Below are 22,787 nucleotides of genomic sequence, written 5' to 3' on the forward strand. Positions count from 1 at the left end.
ACACGTAAACTTGCCAATCTGAACCGTCATGTATACGGGTTAACCGTCGTCGGGATTGTCCCAGACAAGTACCAAAACAGGACAGAACAGTGCCAGGAAGCCCCTTTGGGCGCGAGCCTATTGGCGAGGTAAGGGGCTCTGCGCAAATTTTAAAATATGAAAACATGAGCCTCTTGTGGCGCGAGCCATGGGGCGAGCCAAAAGGGCGTCTCCTAGTTGTAAAAAAAAAGATTGTTTAAAACGTTGTTGAAAAGGTTATTTAAAACCGTATTTGTGATCAATGTTTGCAAGCATGATTTGCATAACTCGGAATAATTACTATTATGTTAGTAATATTCGTTGTCGAATTTGCAAGTTTCAAAAGCATAGTTTACAAATAAAAATGTAAAATGTTTGATTTGAACTAATCATGTTAAGTTAATTTCTTTGTAATTAATCATGTTAATCATCGTACTCGGATTAAACCGACATGGTATAAAGAACCAAGGATGATTATGAATTATGACTAATATGTTTACAAATGTAAATAAATGAGAAAAATGGTAAATAAAAGAAAAGGGTGTTAAAATACCCATTAAAATGTAATTAACCAAATAATATCACCGAGTCACGGATTTAACCGTCATGGTATAAAGAACCAAGGATGATTTTTAATGGTCAAAATATGTATCATAAAAATGAATTGAAACATTTGAAATGGTAAAAACCGTAAAAGGAAAGAAGTAAAAATAAAAGAAAGTGTTGAAGGAAAGACGAGAACAAGCACGAATGAGTCTGACCCGGACACCCACAAGAAGCGCCAGCTTCCATGCATAGCAAGAAGATTCTGTCTCGGGCCAAAACTCGGTTTTGGCTCGTCCAACCTATGTATGAATCGTGTTGTGCATCGTTCATGCTTATAAACTCATAAAAACAGTAGAGACATGAAATAAGTGAGTTGTTTACACCCTTAAACTTAAGTGTATTGATGTTTGCGTGGTAGACGACTTTAGAGACGGTTTTCTCGTTGTGACTACTCACGATCAAAGAAGTTTAAAAGAGTGCCTTAAAAAAGGATTTTGTTTTGAAAATATGTTGGAAATATGTTAATTAAAACATGTTGATTGATGAATTGAGTTGGTCAAATGGGTCGATCGAATGCACGGCGACGGTACCAAACAATATGTGTAAGACTTGTGTTTACGATCGGTAGGTCGTAAACACGTGTCGATTTTTTGACTTAGGAAGTCGAGTCTAGAAGTTTAAGGGAGAGGTGAGGGGGCGGACGCTCGCGTGAATATTATGGTGTGTGATGGTGGGTATTTATAGAGAAATGTGGGGAGGTAGGTCGGTTGAGTTTGCTTGGAGGCTAAGGAGACACCCCATTGAGGCGCGAGCGAGCCTGCTATGCAATGGGGTGCCCTGTCCTTTTCAATTTGGACGTGGCCAATTCTCCATCCATTGTTTGGTTGGTTTGATATGTGGCATTCATATAAGATGTCGTGTAACAATATGGGCATCTAATAAGATGATTTTGGGTGTTACCTGAAGTAGGTGTTTTGTGTGCTTGACTCGGGTTTGACCCGTGTGAGTCGGTATTTGAATTTCTAGTCGGTTTTTGGCTCGGTGTCGGTTTAGACTCTAAATAGGGTCATTTTAATGGAAATAACATGATGAAGACATTCATGACATTATTTTTGACATTCGAGATTTGGGTTGACTCGGGTTGACTCAGGTTGACTCGAGTTGCAGGTTTTTGAGTCGGTTTGGGTCCGAAGACGGTTTTAACTCTAAATAGTGTTATTTTAATGCAAATGAAGTTAGAAAACTTTTGAAATCATTTTTCATATTCGAGTAGTGCATTAAACCGTCTCGTGTATAGCCAATCCACACACGTAGATCAAAAATACGTTATAGTCCGATCATCATCGGGTGGTTTTTGGGAGGTGCAGATACTGGGTATCTACACCTATTATGAGGTAAAACCGAAATATAGGGTGTGATAGTGGGTGTTGTTTTCTCAATTATTTTATTGGCATGCTTAAGGACATAATGATGTGCCTTTTGCATATAACAAGAACAACACCCTACCCTATACTTAGATAAGAGAAAAAGGGTGTTTTAAAAAGAGAGTGTGCTCCCCATACACCCTTTGGAACCGTGACCCCCTTCCTCTCTCATCATATTGTGAATTGTTCTCTACAATTCATTCATTCTTACAACATAATTATATTGATAATTTTCTACATTCTCTCTAGATCTTGTAAAGAACTAATATGAAAGAATAACTCATATATCTCTAATATTATTCCCATTACTAGTAGTACTACACAATAATATTAGTTGTTAATTTTAGGGTACTTCTACTAATTTATAGTAACAAATTAATAAAAGTATTAAGAGGGATTACCTTGGTGCAAATCCTTGGGGAGAGATTCTACTCTTGAATCTTGTTCATCCATTAGGAAATCTCAAGAACTAAGTAAGGTAGAAGACCTTACTAGTGCCCATATTGCCGAAACTACAAATGTAATGAACCGATTTTTCTTTACTCTTGTATTTGTTTTGCATTCATAAGATTTTAAATTAATTTTATGACTAAATTAATTATTCACATATTCAATATGTAAACTAATGAGATTAATGAATCCCAACAAGTGGTATCAGAGCAACATGGTTGTTGCATGCAAAATCGGGTTTGTTTTTCTAAGTTAATTAGTTAACAAATAAAACTTGTTAATTAGGATTTATGAAGATAAATGCCACGAAAATTTTGCATGATTAACTTTCTGGTCCTAAATTGATTTTAGGTCATTTTGATGATTTATGGTATTTTTATTGCTCTTTAATATAATTATTAGTATTTTATTACTTTTTATTGGATAAAATGACATTAAAAATGATAAAAATAGTTAGATTATGATTCTGACCTTGAAATTTTTACACGACCTCACATGCATATTTTACAATTTTTATGTAAATTTTCATATAAAATGGTTTTATATAGCATGATTTATGATTTTTACAATTTAAAAGTCGATTAAATAGAGGTATTTATGTTAAAAATGGTTAGACTTTGTTCCTACCTATGAAAATTTAGTATGTTGTCACATATTTACACACTGTATGTAAATTTTTAGATCAAATGATTTAAGTTTTTTAGATGTAAAAATCGAATAAATAGTGACTATTTTAGCCAAAAATAGCTAAATTAAATTTTATGGCTTGAAAATTTCTCTCATTGTTGTATATGTGATATGAACATCAGATCTAAAGTTGTATGTCAAATTTCGTTTAATTTGGATAGTTATTAATTTTTATGGGATATAAATTGATAAATAGCAACTTTAATAGTCATAAGTGTAAATTCGATTTTGAGCTTAAACTTTTGCCATTTCCAGGTTCTAGAAACTTATTACGTTTTTTCAAAATTTAAATTTTGATTTATTGCATATTTTTTATAATTAATTTGGAATTAATGGGTTAAAATTATGATTTATGCAATTTATTTGTGAAATAAGTTAAGAGGATCCCAAAAAGCCACCAAACTATAGAAACTATTACAGTCCAATATTCCTAATCATAGCTAGACTAACTTGATCCATGTTTGGACCAGCTTTGAACTTGATACGTCTTCTAGCTTCTTCTTCAATCTGTTTGGCAACAGTTTCTGGTCTGATAAGGAAGTTATTGATCCTTGCATTGTTCCTCTGCAACCAGATATTGTAGCAGTAAGCATTCATCACAATTGCCATAATCTTCCACTGAACAGTGCCTGTATTACCTTCTACCATGTCATTGACAGCAGGCATAGGTCTGCCAAGCCATTATTCTAGCTTAATTCTGATCCTGCAGCTATAAGGACAGTAGATAAAAAGATGTTCTCTAGTTTCAGGCATGCTATCACAACAACAACAGTGATCATCATTGTTGCAACCAATTTTAAACAGTTTATCTTTGATATTCAGTCCTCCTCAGAGAGTAGTCCAGGTAATCAGTGAGTGCTTAGAAGTATTCCAGTTATTCCAGACTAGCTTAGTCCAACTCTGCGCAAGATGAGGCTTGACCAGCTAGTCATATCCTCCTCTAATTGAGTATCCATGAGTCTGAGCAGTCGAGGTATCATCAACATATCCATCTTTCAGTAACTCTTTCACTTTACACACATTTTTCCAGGACTAAGGGGCAGTTGCAGGCGGCTTATAGCTATGCCAGTGCTGATTTTTGATGTATATTTGATTGATCCATCTAATCCATAATCTATCTGCTTTTGAATAGACCCAGTCCACCAGTTTACCAACTGTGGCAACATTCCACAGCTCAGCTTTCTTTATTCCTAGACCTCCTTCAGGTTTTGGCAAAGTAACCTTGTCCTAGGCAACCAAGGGAACTCTATGATATTCAGAGCTACCATCCCGGAGATAGTTTCTACAGATTACTTCAATTCTCTTAATGACACACTTTGGAATGATAAACATGGAAGCCCAGTAATTGTAGAGAGTATTAAGCACAGAGTTTATAAGGGTAAGCCTACCAGCATATGAAAGTTTTTTGGCACCAAGGCTTCTAATTCTTCCAACCATTTTTTCTGTTAAACTATTGCATTCCTTCTTTGTCAGTCTTCCAACTTGGATGGGAACTCCCAAGTATCTAAATGGCATCTGGCCCTCACAGAAACCAGTGACCCTCTTGATATCCTCTTTTAGGACCTCATCCATACCATTAAAAAATATTTCTGAGTTGGTATTATTCATATTGAGTCCAGTTGCTGCAGAAAAGGAGGAGAAAGCTCTCATGAGAAGCATGACAGGGGCAGCATTCCCTTTGCAAAATAAAAGCAGATCATCTGCAAACATCAAGTGTGTTAGCTTGAGGGCCTTGCATAAAGGATGATATTGGAATGGCCATTTTTCAGTAGCAAATTTGATCAATCTTGTCAAATACTCCATGCACATGGTAAAGATCAAAGGAGATATAGGGTCTCCTTGTCTAAGTCCTCTTTACCCCTTGAAATATCCAAAATTGCTTCCATTTAAGGACAAAGTAAAAGAAGTAGACTTGACACACACCATAACCAACTGAGTAAAATGTGATGGAAAATTTAGTCCATGGAACATTTGCTCAACAAAATCCCATTCAACACTGTCATAAGCCTTTTGAAGATCAATCTTAAAGAGACATCTAGGGGAGACTCCCTTTCTTGAGTACTGCTGAACAATGTCTTGGCAAATGAGAACATTCTTAATGAGAATTATTTCCTTATTATTATGAATAATAGTGATTAAAGAGCAATTATATAATATCTAGTTGACTTATTGTCAAATGTTTAGTGAAGACTAAATTTTGAGTCCTAAGAAGATTAGTGTAATTAACTTGGACATAGATTTGATTTATGTAATATTGTGTGATCTTAAAAGGTTAAATGTCACACTAATCCATAAAACCGGAACGAATATACGATATTTGCTTAAATAGGGCGATTTGGCATTCCACATGGCATGTTTCATACATATATTAATGCTGCATTTTAGTATGATTGTCATATTTTGTTTTATATAAATTTTGAATTATGTAATTTGTACTTAGTATGGCCTTAGTTTTAATTGGTATTTCCCGGAATGAATGGCGATATCAAATTCGGTTATAATTAATGTGATCTTGTATCACTTTTATTTTATTTAGTTTAGTTTTATTTTATATTGTATAAAGTAGAAAAGCTATGTAATTTATTTATTCCGGAATTCCTTGGAGACGGTGCCATTCGAGAAGGCGGTCCATCAAAGACAATGTTGCTTTGGAGTGCGTGCCATTTGAAGTTCAAGTGACCAAAGGAGTTGGTTTCCAAATTTATAAAATAGTTTATTTGATTTACTATTTTAGGAAGGCCATACTAGGATTTTATTGTTTTTGCCTTGCATTTGTTTTATATGTTTGCATGCATAGCTAAATCGCCATAACTACACATGCATATTTTTTTATCGAGTTATCGACCGTGTCAATTATAATTATCGTAGTTCACCGATTTAGTTCACTTAAAACGTGATAGATAATAAATTGACATGGCCTCTCGCTATATTAATAATTAAGATTTAGCCTTCCCAAATAGTAGAAACCATGAATCCCAATTTCATAAGGGAGTTAATCCGGCTTCACCATAATACAAACCTTGTTACGTTGGGTAAGTGGGTAATAAAATGTTATTACATCGAAATTTGGATTGAGCTCAACAGAGGTATTCGTGACCGTAGTCGCATGTGTTCCGGGCTAAAGATAAATATTAGAGTAATTTTATCAACCGAGAGTTATAGAAGTAGAATCGATTAAAGAGTTAATCCACCGAGTTATATTTATAAGGGATGAATCGGCTCACCGTGCCCGAGTTGATATGAATTTGGATCTCGGGATCATTTATAATAGTTGGGTAGAGGTCACTATATAAATGCTAAAACATTCTTAAATGTTTTAATTATATAACGATGAATGTTTGTTTTTCCCACTATTTCATTGTTTTATGTTGTTCTTTATTATCGCTCCTACACATATATGATATCAATTCGATTGTAGCACGAGTCTCCACTAAGCCACCATTACTTACGACAAATAGAATTTCTTTCTGAAATGAACCGTATCATAGGTTGTGGACTAGATCCATAGGAATCCTTCTATTCCATAGAACACGATAGGAATCGTCCAATGCAACTATAAGATTAACATCTTGAATCGTAACATACCTATGTATGAATTCTTGTGAAAAATATGAATAGAAGTAGTACTTAATCAAAATATGTTTTGATAATGTCTTCTATGCATCCACGATTCAAAAGTCTTATTGCTCAAGCTAAACACTTGTCATCAAAACACTTAAGTTGTTAAGCACATGACAATGTAAAATTGGTAAATTAATTTATGAGAAATTTTGATTGACCAAATACCACTATAAAGTTCGTCCTTGTGAAGGATTAACTAGGAATTTATATGAAGATAAGTCTTCATCAAGTAGAAATTATTGAAGTGAGAGGGAGCACTAAGAAGCAAGTATCTATCTTAATTGTTAAGGATAGAACTAGGCTCGAAAGAGAAGGTGTTGGACACTAAAATAGGAACAAATCCCTAATAAGTAAAGATCAAGGAAGTTGGTTGTGTGACACCAACATATTCCTTGTTGAATATGTATGACATTGACATGGCCTTGTTGTGAATTATCCTGTCATGAGTATTTGATACATATTTGTGAACAATGTTAGAAAATACCACATTTTATGATTATGAAATATGGCAAAGGGTTGTCAAAACCACCTTTCTAAATGGGTATTTAGAGGAGGATGTGTTCATAACACAATCCGAGGGTTTTATAAATCTTTAGAATACTAACGTTGAATAATCATACGACGACTAGCAAGAATAAATTCAGAAATTTACTTGAATGCAACTAGGGTAGTTGCCATTTTATCCATAGACATATAAGTGTTATAGTGTACTCATTGTATAAGACTCTAATTGGGGACCCCAATTATTTTTTGATTCTCGATTGAAATTGCAATTAGAGACTAGTTTTGACTAGTGTCCCAACCATCTGATTGGGAATATCTTGGTATGTGTGCAAAACTTGTATTTAAAGCAAGATTAATTCGTTACTTTTTTCTTGAAAAGAATTATGAATAGAACAAGATATTCGCCCTATTACACTTTGAAGTGTATAGTCGAATACAATTTCAATCAAAAGGGGGTTATTACTTCTTCATCTCTTTTACCAACGAACTAGGTAGATACCTGGTATCCACTTAATAAGATAAGAAGAGAAATTATTTGAATAAGTTCAATGAATGTCTGAAAGTATCAAAACCTAGAGATTATGACCAAAGTATTAGTACTTAGTTAATATAGGGAACAATAAAGTCAATACTTTTATGCACCAAAAGGAATGTGACATAGTATCACAAGTTCACCTTTATAATATTAGAAAGTGACAAAGAATACTATACGATATGATTGTATCTTTACTATAAAATTGGAAGTTGTTTCTATCACAATTTGTCTAGTATTTATATATTCCACTATAACAAAACATAGTTAAAGCAATCAAGTACAATTCATATTGATATAATTAGGCATGGTACCTGAGTTGTAGCTTGGTTCGAAAGAAAACATGTGGTCTCTCTTCCTACATGATCACAAGAACAAAGGGTTTGTGGTTCGTGATGCTGTCTATTAGAGAAAAGAGTATTATTTCTTATAGATAGAGTGGGAGAAAATGTTCAAGAGCCACAAACCGAGAATAAGACGTAGGGAGATGTTCCTTCTTGGTCAAAATCAGTAATTATTTCTTCGAATTCTAAGGAGACAGGAGTCATGTTATTTTTGAAAGTAACAAACCTGTAACTTATTAAGTAGCTTTATCTAGTTTCAACTCCGCAAAAGTCCGAAGCAAGCATAAACATGAAAATGTTTATTTAGCTTGGTTGGTTGGTGGCAAGGGTTTTGCACGTAACAACAATGCTTTATTGTATTCTGATATGATTTGATATAGTTGGATTTTAAAATCATCTTGCATGGGTTTTGTAAATCACAACTATCCTAAAGTAGGATGCGAACTTAAGAGGAAGTCTTAAGTAGATGTCAAAGAGTTGAATTGTATGTATTGATCATGTAATAAACATTTCTCGAACTGTCGAGTAGTTTTGTTTATACATGGATTTTAGTGGGAGTAATGTGGTGTTATTAGTCTTATATGTGAGGGACATATTGATCAATGTGAATGATGGAAGACTTAGGAGAAGAATAATACATCTCTAAGGTATCCAGACCTATAAAGATAGTTCTGAGAGGATATTAGCGTTAAATGAATATTCTTATATTGATAAGAGTCTAGTCAAGTTCAAAGGTATTGAACATGTAGAAATTAAATCCACTTGCTTCCGCTGCGGGATTAATTCATTACGCTTAGATGTATCACCATTCTTTGATTTCGTATACTTGGAGCATGACGAAAAGTTACAAATTGAATTTTTTGAGAGAAGTCTCAATATAGCCATATAGTTCATTGGTTAGTTCTCTTGGAGCACTAAAGAAATGAAGCGTAGTGATTAGAATTGATATGGATTTATGTGCAAGTAGTTACACGATAACAATATTCTAATCACACTAGGATGGTTAGAGAACCATCTTGGCTATATTAATTAAGGAGGATATATGCTAGATACGCTCTAGACAATAGAACAATGAGAAATTTACAACGAAAATTGAGTACACTTGCAATTATGAAAAATGCAACTAGGAAGGGATTTTATTAGGATTCGGTTTTATGAATTGGAGGAACCATGGTAGTTCATTACAACAACCGAAGGTCCCATCCATGCACACTGTGAGGACAGTGGGAGTGACTCCAAGGCTAAGGAACCTATCTCTAGATTGGATCTGGACATGTACTCAAAAGGTTGATATGATAAAGATTATACAAAGGGAAATGGTACAAGGTTAGGGAAAGTGCAAAGTGTTGCTAAACCTTGCTAACCAAGGCCCTTTCATAGGCTAAGCATGATAAGTCATGCCATCTCAATTGAGTTGAGATGTATAGTTGTATTCATATTGAGTATCGATTATAGATTATGTAGTAATTAATATGGTATAAATTTTACATATGCAATAATGCATTCATCGTTTGAGTTTTATTAAAAACTCTTCTATTACTTTGTTATATCCAAATGGGTTGTAAGGACAACGTTGAATCCCATTAAAGTGAACTGGATTAACATAGTATTGGCCCCTAGTTACTTATATGAGGTGACGTCTCGAAGTAACTAGAGTGTGATGCTATTGATGGCAAGTTCAAGTGTCATAGAGTCATAAGAGATGACTAGTATGACTAGTCGATCACATAGGCAGACTGTATGGGACACTCTGTCGGGCTTATGAACGCTTATAGAGTTCTGGCAATTTTTTATAGCATGGTTGTGGCGAGAGCTACTATGGTATTCTTATAAGTCAATTCTTTGGCTCAAGACTGTTCGCCCAAAATGGCACAGTTTCAGATTGACTTTGATTTATGTTCGGCAACCTTCGTAACTGGGGTCTTATGGGCATGTTTTGGGTCATGATGAGCTGTGGCTAATCAAAGGGAAGAGTGCAATAGGAATTGTCCATCCCCGTCAGGGTTATCTTATATCTCAAGGCAACTCGAGGAGTAATAAACTGGAAATGCGTGGCCACGCTCGGAAGGTATCTATGGTAGATAATTCCGGTCAGACAGTTATTCTCCAGATCAAGGAAACCACTCATGATATGATCAAATGTAAGTACAACCTGCAAGACACCTTGCATTGAGTGGGAGATAGTAATAGGACAAGATAATTGGTGACACACACTTGTTGCGAACAAGTGGGAGATTGTTGGAGTATGTGTCCTCGACAATAATGCGATCACATGTTTAAATCTCATATTAATAATACATGAGGGAAAGTAATATTTTATTGTCAAATGATCCACAATAATCGGTAATGATTGGCTGACCAAAGTTTGACATTACTGTCGTATGACGGTGGTGATCAGTTGATCCCTTAAGGTCATACTTCTAGGGTAACACTCTTAATTGATTAATTAATTAATTGTATGTTGATACAATTTAATTAATTACTTAAAATTGAACGGATGATTTTGTGAGTGAAAATACGTATCTTATTGTAATTCGATTAAATAAGATTCGTACTAAGTAATTAAATTGTTTTATTACTTAGATTTTATTATTGTTTATGAAACAATTAAAATAAGAATGAATGGTTTATTATAAATACAAGTAGTTGTATTTTATAATTCTATGACCCATTTTAAGTACTTGTAATTGTGAATTACTAGTTAATTTTTGTATGTGATTTATTTTATTTATATAATGGTTTTTAATAAGTTAAAAATGCATTATTAAGTAACATGTCCAATATGTCACACTACACAAATTTACAATTGACAAAGTTAAAATGGAGGTCACCTATTATGAGGTAAAACAGAAATATAGGGTGTGATAGTGGGTGTTGTTTTATCAATTATTTTATTGGCATGCTTAAGGACATAATGATGTGCCTTTTGCATATAACAAGAACAACACCCTACCCTATACTTATATAAGAGAAAAAGGGTGTCTTAAAAAGAGAGTGTGCTCCCCATACACCCTTTGGAACCGTGACCCCCTTCCTCTCTCATCATATTGTGAATTGTTCTCTACAATTCATTCATTCTTACAACATAATTACATTGATAATTTTCTACATTCTCTCTAGATATTGTGAAGAACTAATATGAAAGAATAACTCATATATCTCTAATAATATTCCCATTACTAGTAGTAGTATACAAAAATATTAGTTGTTAATTTTAGGGTACTTCTACTAATTTCTAGTAACAAATTAGTAAAAGTATTAAGAGGGATTACCTTGGTACAAATCCTTGGGAAGAGATTCTACTCTTGAATCTTGTTCATCCATTAGGAAAGCTCAAGAACTAAGTAAGGTAAGAGTCCTTACTAGTGCCCATATAGCCGAAACTACAAATGTAAGGAACTAGTTTTTCTTTACTCTTGTATTTGTTTTGCATGCATAAGATCTTAAATTAATTTTATGACTAAATTAATTATTCATATATTCAATATGTAAACTAATGAGATTAATGAATCCCAACAATAGCGGCCTCTACTAATGATTAGGGAAAATCATCTAAACTTGATATGTTATCGATTATATGCATGCAATGCAACATCCAACAAATTAATCCTAGCATGTGAAGATTAACTAAGTCGGTGAACATGTAGTTTAATATACAATGGGGTCAAAGTAGGGATTTACATTGATTACATGTGAAAGCAAACAAACAATAATAAAGATACAATAAAATACAATAATAAAAATTACAATGGTTTGATTGATTTACGTCGAAAATACACTTAAAACGGATAATTTGAGAAAAGAAAAGGAAAATAAATTAAGGTTAGAAAACGAACAGATTAGTAATGATAATACGGGTAATAGTCAATTAATACGCAAGCTAATGAACTAGGTCAGAGCAACAACGGAAGTTCAGAGGCAGAACTCAACCCGGAACAGGCGCAGCAGAGATGCGTCCCTTGGAAGAGGCGTAGTGGTCACTGCGTCTGTTACTGAGGTGAGTTTTGGCTGTCAAGCCAGAACTGCATATCGTTAATATTCATTGGTAATTTAATGACCGATTAATGATATTTGACTCGGATAGAAGTGATATAACAGATTATTTACATGCAAATTTGTCATAAAAACGATAAAGAACGGACTCAAATTAATTAGAATGAATTAATTACTAGTTACTAATTTTGGCTAACATAAATTAATTAGGTTTGCTAATACGATTTAATTAGGTTTATTTACACAAATTCAATTAGATTAGGTGATAATGAACAGACGAAATATACAAAAGATGAATTTCAGAGACTTGATACGGACGAATCGAATTTCTAAAACCCGCAAATATTGGTTACTTGGGATTTAAGTCGAAAATTAAAAGTGAGAAGTTACTAATTATATGTTAAAATTATTATGCGAATGAAACAATGAAGAAAAATAAAGAAATCGGAATAAAAAAGATGAATCAACGAAGAACAAAGGAAGAAGAAAAAAAGCAGAAACAACGGCAACCTCAGAAAGAGGCACAACAGTTGATGCATTTCTTCTCGACATCTGCCCTCTGTTAATCCGAAAGAAATGGTTTAATAAAAGGTTTTATAAATCGGTTTTATTAAATATGTTTTCGACGTAAATCTTACAATAATTTATACAATAAAAAGGTATAATAATAAAACATGGGATTTACACCCTCAGACTTACATGTTTGACGAAACGAGATTGACTAAGTTAATGATTAGTGATTGCTCGACTCGAATGTACGACGAAAGTGCCCTCTTAAGAGGAATTAAGCTAAATTGATTAAGTTGATTTAGTGGCGTTGGTCAAATTGGTCGGTCATGCAAAATGAGGCTGGTACTCAGAAGGATTCGTGCTTACGTGGTCGAAAGTTCAAGCACGTAGACGCCAATAAGCAAAGAGCACGATCTTAGAATTCAAAGGGAGAAGAGAAGGGCGGACACTCGTGTGAGAAATATGAGGAACGAAGATCCCTATTTATACTAATCACACGGAGGAATTAGGGTTTCGGTAAAACCTTGGAAAAAAATCTCGAAAAGATCTTAAAATACGCAGAAAGGAGCTGGGGAAGAGGCGCAGCAGCCACTGTGGCTCTTGGAAGAGGGGAAGCACGTGCTGCGTCCTTTCACAGGAGTTTCCTCCTGCGGAAGAAAGATTTTCCGCGTTTCTGTTATGGAATTGCGGTAGATCTCAACTTCCTTATTGTTTATAATATTATTTCCGGATATATTTTTCCAAAAGATTAAAAGATTGAAATATGAATTAGAAATATCTGGAACATTCCAGAACATTCTGACTCGGCATTTTAGACGGTTTATTAGAAAATGAAGACGGTTTTTGACCCGGACTCCAAATGAACTCTAATTACTGTCAAAACGACCGTAACGGCGCGTATTTGACGACCAAGGGGTAGACACAAGTATTTGAGCTATCACTTGACGATAAACTTACGAATTGTCATTAATCGTTCCGTGTACCAAACATGCGGCCCAATCATCACCGGGTGGCTTGCGGGAGGTGCAGAAACGAGGTATCTACAGAGCCCCCACTTTGACTAGGGATTAGACAAGGCGAAAGTCAAAGTATAGCCATAAGGTTAATCGAAGATTACAACCCGACGACTATGGCGACGCGAGGCGGCTCAAGGGGTCTTAGCGAAGGATCTGTCGTCGGGAACATTTTAGAGTCTGTCGACTTCCGGGGAGGGTCGTTTAAAGTCCATTAGACTATGTAAGGAAGCTCGCCAGCCATAAGAAGAGATCATACCTGAGACTTCTTTCATTGAGGGGAAATAAAACGTAATATTGAAGGACAGCAGGACGTCGGTAGAAACTGCTGGGGGAAATCTGCTTGCGTCGGTCTCAAAGGAACTTCGGCAAAACTTGAGGTTGAATCTGCTTGCGTCAGTCTCAAGTGAACTCCATATCTCGAGAAGAACAATCGATTGTCATGAACTCTCACTGGGGAAATAATTGAGGCGTGTCGAAACACCGTCAGAGAAAATCCGCTCGTTGTTGCAAGCGAAGTCTTGCTAAAGTACTGTGACAATTCACAGTCTACTCGGAAATAAGGGTCCGGACGAGGAATAAATATCGAACGGACTAAATATGCGATGTATGGTGTTAAAGAAGAGGCACACCAGAGATGAGCCCACAAATAACGAACTTATAACGAATTTTTGAAAATCGAATTGGAGGGAAGCTGAGGAAGAGGCGCAGCAAGAGCTGCAACTCTTGTATGAGGAGCAGCACCTGCTGCGTCTTTTCCTGGCTTCGTCCCTGTCTGAGTAAAAACTCGACAGAACCCGTTTTATTCATTATTCAAAAAACACAAAATCTTTCAAAACTCTATCAAATTCCGTCGACGTTCAAATGTGATCAAAAGCTTGCATTAATTATGATTAATCGAGGTATGTGTCCTATTCTTGGATTAACATTCGTATTTTGCTTGATTTGAGTCGAAAAAATTAGGGTTTTCAACCCAAATAACTCGAAAATGTGAGGCTTTTCCCCCATATGAATTTTCCTTGTGAAATTGACATTAGTAATGGAAAATTGGTAGTGTAAGGAATATAACCATGCGTTCTTTTCGAATTTTCATTGAGTATTGAGCATTTGAGTAGAATTGTGACGGTTTTACAGCTGTGTCGTAAATTGCTTCCAGAAATGGCCTTAGGATTGCCCATTTGCGATGAAACTAGATATTTGGAATCCTTGTGTGATGGGTAAACTTCCTACCATCTCGGATTTTTTATTTGTGACGGCTTTTTCAGGACACTTTTCTAAGGCATAATCGCCGTTATAACGAAATGCTGCCGAAATTTCAACTTAAACCCATGATTAGGCTTGAACTTAGACTTGACTTGACCCATTTTTACCACATGAGCGGTCGGGTTTCAAAATAAATGGCCAAAGATGGCGAGAAAAGAGCAATTTTCGGAGCTTGAAAGCTTGAAAATACCTTAACCAAGGCTCGCCGTCACTCGACGCGGCCTAATTCACTCTAATTTTGCACGCGATGAGGCTTCTACGTCGGGGAGGGCTCCCATGGTCGTGGATACTGAGTTCGACCCGTCTCTTACTTTCGAGGAGGTGCTAGAGGCGGCGTTTGCTGAGCAGGCTGCCGAGGAGGAGGCTCCGAGCTGGGCCAACGTCGGACAAGGCGGTCAGCAGCTAGCAAGGGAACCCCAGTAGGCTGAGAAATGGGATGGTCGACATCTCATTTGGGCAGCGGAGAGTCACCTGTCCTATAGGACGGTGAAGAGCATGGTAAACCTCAAACTCGTCATTCTCTCATCATCTTTCTTTACTCATTTATATGTCGCTTCATTTCTCTTTCACTTCGGGATAAAGATAGATTTGCGTCGAATCGATATAGGAGGTTGGGAACATGAGGTTCTTTTCTGGCTACACGACGATGATGGAGGCTTACGGGAGACTGTCGGAGGAGAAGCAGGCCATCATCGAGCTTGGAGCTTTCGGAGCCGTGGTGCGAGCGTGGAGAGAGATCAAGGAAAGGAAGCTTCGGGCTAACCTATGCCTGATTCGAGCCTTCCTTGATCGGTACTGGGATACGACCTCGACCTTTCACATGCCTTTTGGCAAGGTTGGGGTCACATTGGAGGATTACGGCATGATTTCTGGTCTATCGTGTGGAGCGGAGGCTGTGGTGTGGCCGTCGGCGGCCATGAGGGTGGACTCGGCCGAGGCTTGGAGGCTGGAACCTAGCGGTGAGTGCTGCTACGGTTCCCGGGTTAGTGCCGAGCTCCTACGTCAGGGATTACTTTGCTGGTAAGATCCCGACGGTAGTGACGGTAGATGGGAGGGAGGAGGCTCCTCCTCCTTGTACGGTGGAGCAGAGAGCTCGTCTGTGGCTCTGGTGGTTCTTGTATTCACTATACCTTGGAGACAAGGGGGAGAGGCTGTCGACGAAGCTTCTTCCCTTCCTTTCTGACTTGAGTGACCTAGGTCGTTAGGACTGGGTCACCCCTGGCTTTGTGGTCCTCACTCGCTACATGAGGGCCATGGTTCGTCCTAAGCTGCTGGAGAAGGGGACCTCTCCTGCTACCGTTGGCCCTGGACTGCTTTTGGAGGTATGAACCTTCATTTCGTATAATAAAAGATCATTTCTTCTTCTTATCAAACCGTGAAAGATCATCATTGATTATCTTGTTTTGCAAGTGTGGGTGTACTCATACTTTCCGGGCTTTGCGCCCAAGAGGACGGATCCTGGGCTGAGGGCTTATCCCGTTGTGAGGGATTGGGTTATGTGTCGTAGGAAGAGCCAGCGCTCTTCTTACAATGTCTGTTGAAGGGGCGTGAATGCCCTGAAGCTGAGTGGCGTGAGTACTTCTTAATCACTTTCCTTCACTTGCTTATTCATTACTCTTTAGAAATGATCATAGGATTGACCTCTTGTTTGCTTGTCTTAGTGGGTGCCCAGGCCTTGGGCGGACTACCTTGACGCCCCTCCTTTCGTGGCCGAGGTCCTTCGACCTAGGAGCTCGAGTCGGTTGCTATTGAGGACGTCGATGGGTCCAGTGTAGTATCTGGGTGAGCGCCCCTCCTCTCGTGGCAAGTGGAAGTAGTTAATTTGGTCAAAGAACTCGGCCTCTTTATTGTTCTTTGCTCGGTAGGGAGCTAAGCTGTCAGATCGAATATTCCATGACCCGGACACCTGATTGATTATGAGCGAGGAATCGCCGTGGACCCTCAATCTCTTGATGCCAAGTGTGATGGCTGCTTGTAAGTCGATAAGGCATGCTTCATATTCAGCGGCATTGTTGGTGACGGTGAAGTCTAGTTTCGCCGAGATTGGAACATGTTCTCCCTCTAGTGATATTAGAATTATTCCTACCCCGAAGCCTCTCATATTAGATGCACCGTCGAAGTATAGGTCCCATGCGCCAGAATCGGCACAAAGGATGTCTTCGTCAGGAAGTGACCATGTGTCGGTGGTTGGATCCTCGTTGACGGGATTCTCTGCTAGGAAATCGGCAACTGCTCTTCCCTTGATAACCTTGAGGGGTACAAACTTGAGATCGAACTCGGACAGCATGAGTGTCCACCTAGACAGCCCTCCATTTAGTACGGGTTTTTCGAAGATGTATTTGACCGGGTCCATCTTGGAGTAGATGTGGACAGTGTAGCTGAGCATGGAATGCCGCAGCTTCTTTGTTGACCGTACTAGGGCAAGGCATGTCTTCTCCAGCTGGGTATACCTCGTCTCGTACTCGATGAACTTTTTGCAGATGTAGTAGGTGGCTCGTTCTTCGTCGTCGCCTGTTTGTGCCAGCATAGCTCTCATGGCCGTGTTTGTGACAGTCAGGTATATGGATAGAGGATCTCTGGTTGAGGTGGTATGAGGACAAGAGGTTTGGATAGGATTTCCTTTATCCTGTCGAAGGCCTTTTGACACTCATCGTCCCAATCGGTGTGATCGGAGGCGCGAAGTTTCTTGAATATTGGTTCACAAATCATAGTGAGCTTGGCAATGAAGCGGCTGATGTATTGGACCTGACCGAGAAATCCTCGAATCTCCTTCTCGTTCCTAGGCCGAGGCATTTTTTGAAGGACTTTGATTTTGGTTGGGTCAATCTCAATGCCTCTTTTGCTGATGACATGTCCCAAGAGTTTTCCGGAGGTGACCCCGAATGCACACTTCTGAGAATTTAGTCTCATGTTATATTTCCGCAGACGAGCGAAGAATTTCCAAAGGGCGCTGATGTGGCCGTCCCGTTCTCTTGACTTGACAATCATGTCATCGACATATACCTCTACCTCCTTGTGCATCATATAATGTAGGAGAGTAGTAGCGGTTCTTTGATTGGTAGCCCCGGCGTTAATGAGACCGAAAGGCATGACCGTGTAGCAATATGTACCCCACTGTGTAGTGAATGCTGTCTTGTGGATGTCTTCCTCAGCCATTTTAATCTGGTTGTACCCAGCATACCCGTCCATGAATGATAGGAGAGCATGTTCGGTAGTGTTGTCCACCAGAATGTCAACATGTGGCAAAGGGAAGTCGTCCTTAGGACACGCCTTGTTTGGATCCTTGAAGTCGACGCAAACCCGAATTCTTCCTTCTTTCTTTTGTACGGGCACAATGCTGGCCACCCAATCAGAGTATCCAGACACTTTGATGAACCCAGCCTTGAACTGTTTGTCCACTTCATCCTTGATTTTCAGGGCCCATTCAGGACGCATCCAGCGTAGCTTCTGTTTCACGGGTTTAGCTCCGGGTTTAATGGGTATCCGGTGCTCTGCAATTTCTCTGTCAATCCCAGGCATATCTCTGTAGGACCAGGCGAACACGTCCTTGTATTCGTGGAGGAGGTCAATTAACTGTTGTCTTTCCGAGGGGTCCAGGGTTGTCCCTATCCTAAGTTCTTGAGGTATGTTGTCGGTTCCTACGTTAATAGGTTCGGTCTCCTCAATGATGGGTGTTATGCTTTCCCGTTTGTTAAGTTCTTTGCCTAGGTGAGGTGGGTAGTCACTCAGGTGAAATTCCTCATAGTTATTCAGAATTGCATTCGAGTTAAATTGAGATGAGTCATAAGCAAACTTAGCGTTCATTAAGTTGACACGAGCGAAAAGCTCGGAGAGGACAGACATTTCATGGTCAGTCAGAGGCGACACAGCAGAGGAGGCGGCCCCTGGAACAGGCTCCAGGTTGTCACCTTTCATGGGAGTGGGAGTGACCCTAGTAGACTCGACCTTTGAATCAGCCACGACTTTATGATAAAACAGTGGGAAGGGAACCTTGACTGGGGCATTAGGAGTTATGACAGACTCTGACTCCGACTCAGACTCAGACTCAGATACTTCTTCACTTCCTTCCTTGAACATAGGGCCTTCTCCAGTTGTGATCTTGAGAATGCGGCCTTGGCGATCGGTCCACTTGACGGTCTTCCTCCAGCCTTGTGTAGCTTTCTCCAGGTCAGTGTCGGAGATCAAGGCAGTTTGGTCAAATTGATTGTCCTTCAGGGCGATGTTGATAATGTCCTCATAGTCGAGGTTCTTGATGTTATCTTCCCCAAAGTGGAGTGTGACAGCTTGTCCATCGAGGCATGACGACGGCTTAGACTCAGTTGATGCAACTTCGATGTTGTCGGGGATGAAGCAGCAGTCCTTCAAGACTTCCACTCCCGGGTATCTAGCCTTGGCCACAGAGTCATAGATCCGCTCTGGAAAGCCATGGTAGAGCTCGGACTCTCCCTCGGGGACAAAGTATCTGTTGAGGGTCAGATGATAGGGACGGAGGATAACTCTGTGCTTCTTGCGTTTTCGAACTAGGAGGTTCATCTCCTGGACATCTTCATCGGTAGGCTCATATCCCAGTCCGAAGGGAATGTTGGGAACCTTACCCAGTTTCAAGGGAGGCAAGGTATCTTTCAGTGGATTGAGGGGTAAGCCCGGGAAGTAACTCTGGCGCATCATGATACGGTTGACTTTGAGGTTAGCGAACGGGTCACAATCAAAGGGTGTTGATTCATCAGTTATGGCATTCACAGCTTGGAATCCCCACATTTCATTATCATCTTTCTCAATGGTCTGGGAGGCTATTCCCTTCCTCATGACACCTTTGATCGGGGAAGCAGGAATTGTGATTGTTTTCCCGTTGAAGGGGACCCTGATTTTCTGGTGGAGAGTCGAGGTAACCGCCTTGACGGCGTGGATCCAGGGACGTCCCGGGAGCATATTGAAAGAGGCGTCGATGTCGACCACCTGAAAACTGGTTTGTCTTTCCAGTGGTCCAGTTGCGACAGTCAAACTGATAAGCCCTGCGACCTTGCGGCGAGTGCCGTCATAGGCGCGTACTCCTTGGTTTGTCGGGACCAAATCATCTTCCTTAATACCCAGCTTGTGAGCAGTCTTGAGAGGGATGACATTCACCACGGATCCGTCATCTATGAGGACCATGGGTACATTTTTCTTGAGGCATTGTACAGCAATGTACAGGGCCAGATTATGATTGGCTCCGAATGGAGGGATATCCTCGTCAGAGAAGATGACTGGGTTGTTCAAATCAGGGGCGTCCCTTGTCATATGTGCCACTATTTCTTCAGGGGAAGAGGTGGAGGGCACGGTTAATTTTCCCAAGGCCTGTAGCAAAGCCTGTCGATGCTCAAAAGACGTTGCGATTAGTTGCCAAATTGAGATTTCGGGTTTTGCTTTCTGAAGCTGTTTGAGGATCTAATTTTCAGGAGCCTTTGGTTGAGTGTCTACTTCCGGGACGACTTGTTCATTCGTTGTTGGAACGACCGTTGGATTGTTCGGGTTCTGATAGGGGCGTCCAGACCGGGTGAGGTGTCCGATCTCTTTCGCCCGCTTCTCTTTCTCTGGGATAAGGTAGACATCTTAAACGTCGTCTGTCCAGATGTCATTGATTTCAGGATCTCGAAGGCACCTTGGAGGGGTATTCTTTGGTGGGTAATTTTTGTGAGGATTATTTTTGTGGAGATGATTTTTGTGAGGGTGATTTTTATAATGGTAGTTATTGTGAGGGTTGTTATTGTGAGGGTGATTTTCATGAGGTGCATGCCAGAATGGTCGCGGGAGCAATCCGTCCTGGCGTGGGTAGTTTTGGGCGCTCGGGGGACTCTCCCTTGGGCGCGGTGGTGGAGGAATGAAGATAAGTCGATGGTAGGCATCGTCAAGTCGGGTGATCCTTTCGGAGAGACTGGTTATGACTTCCTCGACCTGTTGGAACATAGTGAGCATAGTGGCGGCACTAAACACAAATACCCCGTCCGAGGAATCTTTCTCCAAGGCATTCACCTCATCATCGACTGGTAGGATGAGGTGAGAGCAGTCCAGAGTTGGCTCATCGTCAGAGATGGCGTGGATTCACAGAGGGTTCTTTTTGTTGTTCGGCTTAGTTGGTGGGGGTAAAGGCAAATCTCCTTTTTCAATCATGTCTTGGATGATGTGTTTGAGTTTGAAGCATGTTTCAGTATCATGCCCCTTCCCTTGATGGTACTGACAATAGGCATTGGGGGTTCCAGAAGCGGGATTTCTTAGCATCGGTCGGATCCGGGGTGGGTCCGATTGGTTGCAACTTTCCCTTGTCCATGAGCCTCTTCAGAGCACTTGCATAAGTTGACCCTATATTAGTGGACACTCTCTAGGGGCACTCAGCTCTCTCAGCAGATGGTTCAACGAGGTTGACCTCATCGATCTTATTCGTTTGGCCGTAAGGGCGAGATCCGGTTGGTGTGGATCCTTGGTAGCCTCTGCCAGTAGTCTTGGTCAAGACACCCTTCCGGAGGTCATCTTCAATGCGTGTCCCCAGAATTTGCAGATCCTAGAAAGTCTTAATATTTTGATATCTTAGTAAGTTGGCATAAACCGGGCGGAGATTGTGGACGAACTTTTCCACCAAAGTTGATTCACTCGGCTTACTGACCAATTGAGTACTCACCCTCCTCCAACGGGTTAAGAACTCGGTGAACCCCTCCTTGTCGGCATATTGTCGACATTGTCGGTTAACCCCTCCTTCGGTTGTTCTCAAGATGGATATTGTTACCTCGGGCTAGGAGCTGTTCTTCCAAGAGCTTTGGCCTCTTCTCAGTTTCAGTCAGAGGCGGGGTATTATGTTCCCCAGTTTCCTTGTTCTCCAGGGCGTCGATACGGGTCTCGACGCGATCCAGGGTGACCTTAAGAGTAGTGAGCATGCTGGCTAGCTGATCAGTCGTAACATCTCTGTTGTTATCATTGTTGTTGGACGAAGCTGAAGACGGGGCCATGACTCTGAGGCAGAAAAACGGCTCACATTACAACTTAATCCGACACGGTTCAAAGACTGAACACATACAACACAAAGGACGAGACAAAGATCAGACTCGATAAGACGAGGGTGACCGTGTGTGGTTCCTCGGTGCTGACTCGATTTATGACGCGACGGTGTTGACCGAACCTTTAACACGAGTCTAACATGACGGCGCGACGCCATTGGATGGGTCTCGTGGTGAGACGACTCATAAGTAAAGACCCATAAGTACGTTTGCTTCGACTCGATAGACACGTGCCGGAATTGGAATGGTGGACTGAAGTTTTCGAAAATAGAGATCTCCGCTTGTCACTTTAATAGAAATTTTCAAAAAGATTCATTTGTCGCTTTAATGGACGACTTTCGAAGATAGAGATCTCCACAAGTCGATTAGTTGAAAGGGTTGTCTTAAGTTTATTTGCAAAAGACGGTTTTGAGTTTGAATCGGCTCGGAAAACAGTGTATTGTCTCCCAAGGCGGGTTTTTTTTTAAATTCAAAATTGTATGATTTGAAAATCGGGTTTGAAATGTTTAAAGAGGTCTCGGGGACGGTGCATGGTCCTCGGGATCTCGAAAGTGTCTCGAGAAAAGGGCGTGTGCTTTTCTCGGGTTTTGAAAGAGCCATTGTCGGCACGAAACGGGTTAAAATCCGTGTCTAGACACGGCGTGAAAATGTGATTTGAAATGGTTGTGAAAAACCGAGTTTGAAAATCGTCATTACGATGGCCTAGAAAGGCGTGTTGAAATGGTTATAAAAATCGAGTTTGAAGATTGACATTACGACGGCCTAGAGAGGCGTGTTGAAATGGTTATAAAAACCGGGTTTGAAAATCGTCATTACGACGGCCTAGAAAGGCGTGTTTGAAATGGTTATAAAAACCG

The sequence above is a fragment of the Silene latifolia genome, chromosome 10 (genome assembly GCF_048544455.1).
Source record: "Silene latifolia isolate original U9 population chromosome 10, ASM4854445v1, whole genome shotgun sequence".
Classification (NCBI taxonomy): Eukaryota; Viridiplantae; Streptophyta; class Magnoliopsida; order Caryophyllales; family Caryophyllaceae; genus Silene; species Silene latifolia.